The sequence below is a fragment of the Hirundo rustica genome, chromosome 5 (genome assembly GCF_015227805.2).
Source record: "Hirundo rustica isolate bHirRus1 chromosome 5, bHirRus1.pri.v3, whole genome shotgun sequence".
In the NCBI taxonomy this organism is placed as follows: domain Eukaryota; kingdom Metazoa; phylum Chordata; class Aves; order Passeriformes; family Hirundinidae; genus Hirundo; species Hirundo rustica.
In genome coordinates, this window is record NC_053454.1 from 4,311,425 (window position 1) to 4,324,726 (window position 13,302).

General features: G+C 42.8%; 1 long non-coding RNA gene across 1 annotated transcript; it reads right to left on the minus strand.

Annotated features, from left to right (window-relative positions):
* Window positions 1–6,625: 6,625 nt before the first annotated feature.
* LOC120753079 (uncharacterized) lies at window positions 6,626–12,699 on the minus strand. The gene is made up of 3 exons (XR_005700952.2): window positions 12,295–12,699; window positions 10,241–10,330; window positions 6,626–9,286 (listed from the first exon to the last, which is right to left on the minus strand). It is a non-coding gene; the product is annotated as an uncharacterized LOC120753079 (long non-coding RNA).
* Between the last annotated feature and the right edge of the window lie 603 nt (window positions 12,700–13,302).

The window sequence follows — 13,302 nt, forward strand, 5'->3', positions numbered from 1 at the left end:
AGTTCTGGCCTGCTCGAGGTGGATGCTTGCCAATCGTCTGCAGGTGCATTTTCCTGTGTCAGCATGCCATGGTACACTGGCTTTGAGCAGTGAAATGGTAGTTCTGTACCTGAAGATTGCACCTGCTTCATGGCCCCTGCTTGACAACAATAGCCTATGAATTTCCCCACCTCTTGGCCAAGTGGACTTTCTGGAGTAACTTTGGTGGTCCCCCACAGGAAAACCCTCATCTGCTTCATAACCACTGTGACAGACGGAGATCGAAGTCCCCTTCCAAGGAATGAGATTGAGACCTCTATATGAAGCCTCGCTCAAGGACTGAGACATGTTGCCCCTACAACCCTAGTACGGGGGGTGTGGGCTGACTTAACCAAAGTGAGATGTTTGCCTACAGGCGTGATCGTTGGACCAAGAAGACAATGGCTCTTGCTTACTGCTAAGAACATGGACTACCTGTTCCCCCTCGGTGGCTTCAATAGACTTACCTGTTCCCCCCGTGACTGAGGACTATAATAAAAAACCCTGAGTTAACCAATGAGAGAGAGACTCCCCAGTGTGACAGGTGGACCCATCGACCGGACCACGAGGACATCGTCTCCACGTTTGGTAGCTATATCCCCCCTTTTCCTCTATCTCTTTCTCTATCTCTTTCCCTCACTCTTAATCCCTCTATCGCATTTGCCATGGTCAATCAATAAAAGGTGCACTTGTTTTAATGATGAAATCCCCTCTGTGTTGTGTTTTGCACTCTGAGATCAGTAAACGAACCATCATGACCCCCACTTGTACGAGTGGATCGTGACAAAGACTGACCATAAAACTCCCTCTTGTCAAGACAGTCTAAACTAGTGCAAGTTTAGAAAAGTACACCAAAAAAAACCCAACTTTGTAAGACATATACCTGGTGAAATATACCTAAATGCAGAAATTTTTTAAAATTTTTTTTTTTTTTGGGGGGGTAGGGGAGTGTTAAGAAGGTATAACAGTAACAGAGATTATATTTGGCTGAATCAAAAAATTTGATTTCCATTACCTTAGGCTTTTTTGTAATTTGAAAGAGCGCAGCAGTGTCCACGTTTTGGACATTGGGGGGCTCTATCTATGGCAGCAACATTCCTGTTATCTGTGTAATTACCACATAAGTTACTCTTCCAAGAGTTGATGGGGAACAACGGGTGCTTAGTGGTGCAATTTTTATAACTTGTTGTGGGCATATGCGTTAGAAAAAATTGAACACATCTATAGACAGCACTGGCAACTTTGTCCAGCCCCATAATTACAGACAGTGGAGTGTCTAGCACAGCTCTAGCCATCTGGTCCAATGAATCCCTGCTTGGATCATCGTCCAAATAAAGCAATCTCCCACTTCATATTATTTCTAGGAGAGATACCCCCTTAGAGTGCAACATTCCCATCTGCACACTGAGGATCTTCTGAGTGAGGGAATAGTCATTGAAGAACTGATATGCCAGAGTAGATGGAGACTGAAATTATGGATTTTAAAATTTTGCTGCAGCTATGCAGAGCTTGGCTGAACCACTCAAGGTTAACCATGTGTTTCTCCATGGTAACTCTTCTGACCACAGCAGGTCATTTTCAGTATAAAAACATCAACTGTGGCTCCACAAGAGGGGAAAGCCTAAAACATAGCAGAGCAAGAGTGCATTCCAGGGAATATCACCTTTTTCTCATGCCCAGACTTCCAGGGTTTGTTACTAGCTAGTGCTAGAGACAGGAAACATAGATACTGGATCTCACTGACCACGTATATTCTCAAGATAGATTCCTCCAAATGGCTTCGTGGAGGTTGTCATGGGTTGGCACAGTTTAGTTTTAGTTAGGGAGGAATGTGGAATGTTTTTCCCTGTCAGGACCTTGGAATTGCTTTAGAAAGGACAGGGACCTATCAGAAGGCTAGTTTGGGATATTGGCATCTGTTTTGACCTCTGAGAATGTCAAATGTGACTTTGGGAAGTACCCATGTATAAACCCTGACTTCCTGCAGGTCAACCCTTTTCCTCCTGGTCAGCTGAACAGGTAACATCGAGTTGGGGCCTGCTGCTCCCCCCTGTCCTCTTTGGTGGAGGGGGAAGCTGGCCCTGAGGCCTGGTCGGACTCCCTGGAACAGGGAAGCATCTCTGCCGGGCGCCTGATAAGAGCTATGGGCCCCGTTTAGGCCGAGGTTGCCCCGATCGTCACGGAGGAGTGAGCTCTTCCCACCTCCACTGGTGATTCCAGACAGAGAAAGAAAAGAGTGGAGGGAGGAAACCAGGTCGGCCTGGTTCCATTGGGGGAGAGAAAGAGACTGCTGCTGGAAGATGTCACATGGCCACTGCAGGCCTGAGCAGAATTAACCCTTTCTTGGCAACATGAAGCTTCCAAGGCCTAACCCTTCCCTGAGAGAGAAGAAAGGGACAGAGTGAACTTGGAGAAGAAACAGCATGAAGTCAGTGAAATGAGAGTTAAAGGACTATTGGGACAAGGGATTGAGGAGTTTGCCATTCCATTTTAGGCTGGTCTTCTTGCTGAGCCGTGGAAATGAACCCTATATTTAGATTATCCCTTTAAATCATGGAAAAGATATGCATTTGGGGAAATGATTGTTTAGATTTGTGTGTGTGTATCTGAGCAAAGGTGTTTGTGATGGACTAAGTGATATTAACCCCATAAGACGCTTGAACAGAGATAGAGATGAGAAGCCCTCTGCACCAGTGAAGAAGTGAGAAGATACCTCTGTTCCTTGAGATGAAGAATCCTTTGCCTTTGGAGTTATTCATCTTTAAAAGCTGACACCCCAGTATGCAAAAGTCTAAGACCCTTGATCCATAAGCAGCTTGAGAAAATGCTAATGGGAAGGGTCACAAGGGCAGGTTTCCCCAGGCAGTTGTTTTTGTGACAGTTAAAAAACCTATAAGAGAACTGTTCTAGGTTGTCAGTGGGATCCATGACTCTAAGAGAGACTCCTCTCCTATAGAATTGAAGACTATTGCAGATGACACTAAGCTGGGAGCGTGTGTCGACCTGTTGGAAGGACGAAGGGCTTTGCAGAAAGACCGGGAACGGTTGGACAGATGGGCAGAGTCTAACAAGATGAAGTTTAAGAAGTCCAAGTGCCGAGTCCTGCACTTTGGCCACCATAACCCCCTGCAACATTATAGGCTGGGGACGGTATGGCTGGACAGTGCCCAGGAGGAAAGGGACCTGGGGGTACTGGTCACAACCGGCTGAACATGAGCCAGTGGTGTGCCCAGGTGGCCAAGAGGGCCAATGGCATCCTGGCCTGGATCAGGAATGGTGTGGCCAGCAGGAGCAGGGAGGTCATTCCTCCCCTGTACTCTGCACTGGTGAGGCCACACCTCCAGTGCTGTGTCCAGTTCTGGGCCCCTCAGTTTTGGAAGGACATTGAGATGCTTGAGTGTGTCCAGAGGAGGCAACGAGGCTGGTGAGGGGCTTGGAACACAAGCCATATGAAGAATGACTGAGGGAACTGGGGTTGTTTAGCCTGGAGAAAAGGAGACAGAGGTGACCTTATCACTCTCTACAACTTCCTGAAGGGTGACTGTAGTCAGCTGGGGGTTGGTCTCTTTCTCCAGGCAGCAACAGACAGAACGAGAGGACACAGTCTCAAGCTGCGACAAGGGAGATATAGGCTGGATATTAGGAAAAAGTTTTTCACTGAAAGAGTGATAAAGTACTGGAATGGCTTGCCTGGGGAGGTGGTGGAGTCACCATCCCTAGAAGTGTTTAAAAAAAGACTGGATGTGGCACTTGGTGTCATGGTCTAGTTGAGGTTTTAGAGATGGGTTGGACTCAATCTTGAAGGTCTTTTCCAACCTAAAAAATTCTGTGATTCTGTATTTTCAAATGTTGAAACTGACTGAAAATCACAGGTTTTGTCTCTTTATGTTGTTTGTGGAAAATTTAACAGTTTGTAGGGGGAGGGAAGAGTGTTTTTTGGAGTCTCATTGTGTTTTCCTGTTTTGTTTTAGGTGTTTTCCCAACTTTTCTTTTCCATTCTTTTAGTGTGTGTTAATAAATGTTTATTTCTAAGCTTGAGCCTGCTTTGCTTTTCTCTTAATCTTTCTCCCACAAAAAGAGAATAAACACTAAGACCACTACACTAAATTTGGCAACTAGAATTTAGCAAACATGAAACCACTACAAGGTCAAAAAGTAGAGATAACTGAAACTAAATTGAACTCTTGATCTGAAAAATGAGAAGTTCTATTTCAATGTGTTCCTATGGTATGTGTGTACATTATATGTATCCTTGCACAGATGCATATTCATATTATTCTTACTATGTTTGAATTGCCCTGTCCCTGGTGCAGGACATTGAACTTGTTGAACCTCACTGGGCTCTTGCATTCCCAGTGCTCAAGCTTGGCCAGGTTCCACTGGATGGTCCCTTCCTTCACTTGTGTCACCTGTCCAGCTCAGCTTCCTGTCAGCTATAAAGGTTCTGGGGGTGCACTCAATCCCAGTCTGTGGCATTGATAATGACATTAAAGATCCCCAGTGCCATGGCAGGGTCCTGATAGGATACCCCTCCTCCCTCCCCTCCAGCTGCCCATGGAGCACTGACAACAGCACCCTGGCTGTGCCCATTTGGACAACTGCTCCTGCATCAAATCACCCGGCCTTCACAGCCAGGCCTCTCCAAAGTGGAGATCAGGATGTTGTGTGGGACTGTGTCAAGAGCCTCACGGGAGCCTGGGCACAGTAGGGCCTACAAGTCTGGAAGTCCAGGGGCTCAGCCCTACACATGCAGACATTTCCAGCCAAATCCGAGTGGTTCCACTCTTCCAGGCATTCTCCTCCCCGCTGAGACACTCTGCTCCCTCACAACAAAGCAGCTTCCTGTAGAGCTCTGCTGCAGAGGAGAACAGAGATAGAAATGAAGGAGAAGGCAAACCCCAACTCTTGGGGCAACTGCCTTGAGCAGGGCACAGCCACAGGCTCTCAGAGCCGGAGGGCTGCCCTGCACCACAGCACTTTCAGGAGATGTACACCACATACAGGAGCTGCATTCCTGTGCCAATCTCCTGCATGGCCTCCACCGGGACACAGAGGCCCAGACAGCCCAGCAGGACTGGGAACACAGCCTGCCGGTGCCAGCTGCCCTGGGACAGCAGGACCCAGCACAGCCATTGCTCCATGAGCCTGCTCAGGAGCTGGAGATGAGGAGCCTGGTGGGCAGCTGCACATCCCAGCAGACTTGTGTGGGGCACAGGAGCCACATCCCTGTACGAGTCTCCTGCAAGGTCTCCACAGGCCCTGGCAGTGGCTGACAGATGAGCAGGAACAGGCACATGGCTTCCAGGGACTTGGTGCCACAGGTAAGTGTCAGAGCAGGACCCAGCAGTGTCCTGTGTGCAAAGGGGGAGGCAAAACCTCGCAGGCACATCCCTGCCACTGCCTGCAAAGCCTGCAGAGAATCTGAGCACCCTGTCCCAGAGGGAGCTCCCACAGGAGCTGAACACGAGGTGCCCGGCCTGTGCAGAGCACACTCTGCCCCTGCTCAGGGAAGCCTGCCCAGTTCTACAGAATTGGAGAAAATCCCCAGCAATCAGAGGGTGCTGGACTGGCTGGAAGCAGTTTTTCCAACATAGTGTGGGGCCTTGGCCAAGAAGGAACAGTAGGGGCAAGGTAACTGCCCCCATAGGCTCAGCCAAGGGAAGAAAATCAATGACAATAAGCTGTCCCAAGAGGAAGACAAGGGACACCAAGAGCTGTCCCACAGGGAAGATGACAATGTTGAAGCATCATCCTGAGGAGGACAAGAAGAAAGCATTGTGCCAAGGTGAAGACAACAATGACAAAGAGCTGTCCCACGGGGGAAAAGCACATCAGCTACAACCTCTGCGACAATGCCTTGAGCCCAGTGACCGAGCAGCACCCTGACACTGCTGCCCAGGAGGTTCATGGCTGTCTCAGCATTTTGGGCCCTGAAACAGCAGCAGAGGCAGTTGCTCAGAAAATAGGGTGAAATTCAGTCACTATTTAAGTTAGTGATGAAACTCCTACTGATTCCTCTAGATCATATTTTCTTCCCTGTGATATGATTGAAGACAAAGAGAGCAGAATGCCAATGTCTGGTTTTATAACCGGACCAACTTTGGCTGCCATAGCAGCTGCTTTTTACCTGACCATCAAGCACAGGGCAGATATCGGAGTCAACAGACTCAGGGAAGTGACCTGTGTCTTATCCTTGTCCCCACTGGTGAGCAGACTCAGTGACCGGGCATGATTTAGCTCACAACCTTTCTGGCCCTTTCTTTACAGTCTATATTAAACAAAATATGAGCTACACAGTAAAGCTGGAGTGGATTTGAAATTGGGTTGTACGAGTTCACTCACCACTTATAAACCATCTGAAAGGGTGCCATTTTTCCTCAGCACTTGACAGTACATTTATCCAGAAAATAAATGCACTAATCTCAGGTCAGTTAGAACAAAAATTGTCCTTTTAGAAAGCATATCTCACATTGAACTCTCATTCAATGTTTGTGTTTAAAAGCAAGGAATCTTACTTTTATGTGGCTGCCTGGACAGAAAGTACATTCAATTGGATCATGAGGATATTTTCTCACAAAATATTTGACTGAAATACTAATGGGGGGATTTTGAGGAACTGGATACTGAAGCTGCTCCTGTGGCCATGCAAGAGAATTTTCTCTAATGTAGTGAAATATTTAGCAGTGTGAGGACAACATCACATATTTCCCTGTTATACCTTTCCTTTGGCATCTGATTTTGACCACAGACACAATATGGATCCAAAGATGAAACTTGTGCCTGACTCATTAGCACAGCCATTTTCATGTTCTGGCTGTGCTAGAACCCATTTCTTATGGCAGCTGGGTGGTTGCCATTAACAAGCAATTTCCAATGAGAATAATATCTTCACATGTTCTTAAAATAGAAAAAGCAAAGTATACACTGGCAGAGTTTTAATTTCAGACATTCAAATCTCAGGGCAACACTTCAGCTTAGTGAACAAGACAAGGCACATCTGTAATATACTGTAGCCCACATTCTGTCCCACTGGCAATTCATTTTCTACCATGATGCCTTTTCCATTCCAGTTAGTGGTGTGAACAAATAGGAAAAGGGCATCAAGTTATTTACTGGATGTGACTCAGAAAGCAGAATCAAATTTCACAGCCAAGGAAGGACAAATGTGAAGCTGATAAGGAACAATTTTCTTGGGACTTTGTGCTGAATGATGGTTTCTTCCAGACCTGTCCCTCCTCTGGTCTCACAGATCTATTTATTTCATCTGATTTACCTTACTCTTTTCACTTCTTACCTTGTCTCTTCAATTTGCACTAAATTCAGGCCTGTGAGATATATTACAGCAGTTGATTCCTTTGTTATTTTTTACTTGAATGGAGAGACCAGTGCTGAGCATAGAGCAAGGTGCTGCTGTACACACAATGAGAGCCTGCTGCAGCAGAGACAAATCATTTCCCAAGTTAATTATAACCCTTCTGATTCTATCACCACTCAAAAAAGGTAAAATTCAGGAACAATACCATCTATCCAGAATGTTTAAAGATTTCCTGGCCCTCATCCTAGCACAGTCTCAATAATTCAGTTCTTTAACTTGCTGGACACCATGAGACTGGCTATTCCTTAGGCACAAGAATAATAAATATTATTATTAATAATTAATGCTTGTAAAGCTTTCTTAAAGATAGTTGCTATAGAAACATTAAGCTATTCATATATATGCAATCATTATTGTAACTTACTTAATTTGAACATAAGAAAGTCCATACATGGCAGAGGTTAATTTTACAAGTGTTTGTTGTTTCAGTGTTTTTTTGTTTGGGGTTTTTTTTTAACAAAACAGACACCTGAGTGTATTTTATTTACTTATTAACTTACTTATCTAAGATAACAGGTTACTTAAAACTAAAATATTTCAGTCTCATACAACTAATAAATCAACCTGGGTTTGCAGCAGAATATGGCTGGAGCAGCACAAAATGAATCATGTCCATAATTTGTACCATTCTTTAGGGAATTCCTGTTGCATTACAAGGTCATTGGCAAAGGACTGGTGTAGAGAGTATTAAATGCTTTGCTGGTCATTATTTCTACCTACGAGCCTGTTAACGGATAATTTTGGTGGGAAAAGTCATTCTGGAAAATCTTCAGAAGAGGTTTATCTTTGTCTACATTCAAGAAATGGGTTTGCACTTTTAAGTATGGCAACATCTGAAAACAAAAGTACGTATGGATGGCTACTTCATTCCTTCCTCCACCTCCATATTTGAAACAAGAGTGACACACCAGCAGAAAATAAATTTAAATTCTCTGGTAGAGTGGGCTGTTTCTTTTGGAGAATGATGAATGTGGTGAACCCTGACTGAAAATACTACACTGAAAGAATTAAAATGCATCAAAGACAAGATTTCTTCTGTTTCACCTACCACTACTTCTAGGACAAGAAATTACATCTTAGCAAAGTCCTTAGGCAATACAAATTTCTAATACTTAATTTTGTTTTCCCTGTTTTATTTTGGTTTTAATACTAGACTTCAATTCACAAAAAAAAAGAAAAAAAAAAGAAAAAAAAAGTGTCTGAATGGTCTAAACCCTTCTCAAGGTCATCTCTAACACTGTTATTACAATTCACAGAGCCTATGGAAGACTTCTTTTTGGGCTGAACAAATCATAATTTGTCATCTCAAGTTTTAAAGCCATCTGTTTGAAGAAGCATTAAATCTACACTATTTTTATCCAGCAACTACAGCATCTATTTTTATTTTGTTATGTTTTACAGGGGCTCTATTGTTAGCTTTTTCAAAGCCTTCTCAAGAGGTTTAAACTTTGGATGACTATTTTTAACTTTCTGAATTGCTACCTGTTTTTAATTTACCTTCATTTCTCTATTATGAGGTAGCTCAATACATTGAGACTATATGGTTCCTTAAATCTTAGAGATGACCTGTTTCCATTTGATACATATTTATGACTGTATTTACATATAATGTTTGAAATGAAAATTTAGGACCCAAAATTACATTTCTCCATCACGTCACAGTGTGCAGCAGATGCAGCGATGGATTAGTGCATATTCCAGTATATCCCAGTTTGTTTTGACTCTGCGGGTTGGCATTAAGAAGCAGGGAATATACATCAACTTTTCCCCAAAGAAATCGTTATTTTTTCATGGCATAAACATCAGAAGGGTCAATTTCTTTTAAAGAAGCAGATGTCTGCACCTGAGAGAGCTGGTTTGGTTTGTCGGAGAGAAGGAGAAGGACAGTCTTCCCTGAAGAGAAGGAGGAGAAAAAAGTAACAGGAAAATGAAGCAAATAAATAAATCCCAAATTAGTTCAACAGGTGTTGCAAGAATTATGTCTGAACCATATGAAATATATTACTTATAAGTACTCCTTTCTATTCCTTTCCTATTTTAATTTGACTGGATCAAAACTGTCTTAAGACTGATAATATTTCAGGAATGTAAAAATGTACTGGCCCTGAAAAATAGAAAGCAGATAAGTGTAAAACCCTGGGATGTCTGGTGCACACCAGGTTTTTAAACAAAATCATAAATAAAATATATGGAATAGATCAGCTAGTAAAGTAGCACAGAGTGGGGCAGCTAGGTTTAGTGAAAAATCCAGTGCCAATAAAGCCAGTAACAGTTTTGACATTGTTTTCACAGGGACCATTAACTCACCTTAGAGTACACCTATTTCAGACAGTAATTTTTGAGAAAAATTGATGAATTTAAATGAAAAACTTTTGATTTGAATTCCAACCCAGCCAAAATTGACTTATGATTTGATTAAATAATTCAGATTTGAATTCTAATATTTTTCTTTCTGAAAACTTACAAATGTACAAAGGGCGATATAAACAATGCAAGGGTTGCTGGGCTGGGCTTTTAGAGATTAAATAGTAGATCTGAATTCTTTTACTAGATTGCTCATCTTAGGTCCTGTGCAGGAGTAACAGTTGGACTCAATCCTTGTGGGACCCTTCCAACTGATACTCTGTGATTCTGTGAAACCAGTCTAAAAGAAGCAATTATTTTCATTTAGTCTAAATATTAAATTAAGTAGAACAAGATCCCCAAAAGATATGGGCTGGGTGGTCATTTCATTTTGTAGGCTGGTGGCTAAATTCCTGGTAAAGAATTCTCGGCAGGCTGACATCAAGGCAGTTCAGCCTCACTTTCTGGCCTGTGTCTACTGAATGTGAAGACCCAGCTACTCACCTGGCATAGGAAAATCTACTGAGAATGCAAAAAGTGGCAGAAACTTTCTTCTGGTGTGATCCAGTGCTCCACTGGACTCTCTTTCTTGACCTAATACAAGCAATAAAGAATAGTCTATATGAGATTGGCTGGACAGGGATTAGAATTTCAGGGTTAAAAATAAGAACTGGTTTATTTATAAAAAATTGATTAGAATCCTGTTATGTTGTGTTATGTTCTATATTCAGCCAACAGCCATGTTTTGGATGTATAATACATATTTATGTGAGTAGTACAAATCTAATAAACTCTTCCTTTCCTTCTCAGTATTAGCCACACTTTATCACCCATTTTAATCAAGGCTCTCAGAACATATAAGGAAGGAGCTCTATTATATTGTCTCAATTTGTTTTATTTTTCATTAAAAGGTAAATTGCTGGTTTCCTTTCCTTGTTAAAGGTTGACTATTTTGGGTGATTTTTCCTTGGATTTAATTTGCCATTGGCAGTGCTGTCAAATGTTTTGCTATTAAAATTAGTAAAAAAAAAAAAAAAAAAAAAAAAAAAAAAAAAAAAAAGACCAATAGATAGCAATAGATAGACACATCCTTTGTTGTTGACCTTGATATAATTTGCCATCCACAAGAATAGAAACCAAGTAAAACCTGTAGTTTGGCTGGGGAGGGGAAAAAAAATAACAAAAACAACCAAACACAAAACACTCTAAAGTCTCATCTGAATTATTATTCTGTTCATAAAAACACTATTGATGGAAGCTACAACTACCCATAGCAAATGAACTGTCACCATCTTGTTTGCAAAGCTGGATGATGTCTTAGAAAAGAGAAGAAATAATGACAACTACCACTTCAAGAATTAAAAAGAGGTTTGGGATTTTTTTACTCTAAAGAGTTCAGACTGTCTTCCTCTGCAAAGTAAATAATGCAAAAACTCCAAGAAGCATGAGATTAGATCAGAGTTCTGCTCTTCTATATACTGGGCAGACACGAGTTAAACTTTAGAAGTCTTAACTCTGCTCTGCTGAATAGAGACAAAACCAGAAGGGTAGAAATAAGAGAAGATCAGAAAGCAGATCAGGAATAAAGAGCCCAGGTGCTAAATCCATGTATGGGCTCAGGCACAGCAATGCCAAACCTCACATGCTGATGTGACAGTACCCAGGACTAGACTTTAAGGAGCTTGAGAAAGGGTTTTGTGGTCTCTGAGTTGCTCCAAGGGATCATGGAGGGAATGTTAAACTTTAGGCCTGGACACTAAGGAGGATTGGTTCCTTTCCAGTGCTGTTTGCTGATCTTTTATTTCCACCTGTGATTCTCATGCTCTATATTAGAGGGTCTCATCCTAAGGTCTGACTGGAGCTTCCTTTTGATATTATTCCCTGACACCATTTTTTAAATTGCAGTTTGGGGAAAAAAAATCATGTCTCTCTTTAACTGCAAAAAGTAGCTTTTTCATCACAAAGACGTCTTTCCAGCACTGAAGGTAGTAAGGGGAAAACTTAACTGAAAAAGCCCCTGACTGTCAAATTCTAAAGTGCCAGCTACATAGCAGCTTTATTCATACAATTCTATCATCCTTCTAAGCACTTTGCAATTTTTATTTCTTTCTTCTCACCTTTGGCAGGCCTCTATTCAATCCATTCCCTGTCTTATGGATTGCTGAAAGCCTCTTGGGATGAATTACAGCATCTCAAAGAGGATGGATGGCAAATTTTACCTCACGGCTCTGCTCACTCTGAACACAAATATGGACATTGGCAAAGGAGGTATCTAAGCCATGGCTACCTGTGGTTTCCATTTTACAGCCCTGTATCCCAAAGAGCTGCCACTGTCAGTGCCCAAAGCCTGTTGAAGGGGAAATTCTAGTTTAAACTGTTCAGGAGTAATTGCATTCTGTCCCACCATTTCTTATTTGTGTAATGCCATCTCTAACTTGGAACAGGAAACAGTTGGCATGTGCCCTAATGTCCCTTTTAAAGCTGGATATGGTGACACGCCACAGTGCAGTGGCATGTAGGATGGTGGGGGCAAAGTCAGGAGGGAACACAAAGGTTACCTTTTCTGTTGCAGCAGCCCTCTTGTTAGATGGTAAAAGTGAGCCAAGACACAGACTACTTGTTTGTCACAGCATGAAAAGGATCCTGGTTTAGTCCTCTGTACAGCTCAGCCATCCCGACTCCAGCTATCCACTGACTCCGGCTGCAGCAAGCTCCTACTGGAGGTTTCCCTTGTAGGTTCTGACTGCTGGTTATTTCCTGCTAAACTCCGACTGCAGGGATCAGTTTGCAGACTCTCACTGCAGGCTTTTACCTAGCTAGACCATGGCTACAGGTTCCAACAACAGCCTCTGACTGCAGACCCAGACTGACCTCATAGCAGTGATTCTCTCGCCACAGGACCCTTCTTCAGGATCCTCTCATTACATCTTCTTCATAGTTCCCCCTCCATGATGGCCCTCCCCTTACCAGCTCACCCACTCCCTTTTATCACATTTATCTCATCAGGGGTGAGGCTGTATTGGGTAATTAACACAGTTGTTATCAGGGGTAAGGTTATCTCTATTCCCTTCTCCTACACTTTGGGGCATCAGCTGTATCCAAATCAGAGGCTCTGCAGTTAAACGGACTTTGTTACAACAAACCGCTGTAGAGTGAGGATGTCCTTTTTCCTAATGTACACACATGGAATTCAGCACTCTTGCATTCATGCTTCAGTGAGCAGGAACAAAACAAACAGAAAGGTAAAGTCTGTAGGCTCAGGGAATAAAGTTCTAAGCTTTATGTTCTTCTTATTTTCTTACAATTTTCTCTTTCGCTGAACTGAGACAGAAAGCTTTCTTCTCTTGTGAGAGTGGGTGGCCCTGCAGGGGGCAGGATGTGCAGGAGGTACATTTTGGGGAGTGGTTACAGAATAAGTAGCAATTTCAACAATCTGATACAGACCAAACTTCCCACTGAGCAGCTCTGGCCAGGGAATATAAAGGAGTTTTTGAAGGTAGAGTGAGTGCATGGCTATCAAACAAGATCGTAAAGCCAGTGCAGAGAGCCAATATGTGCCAGGATGC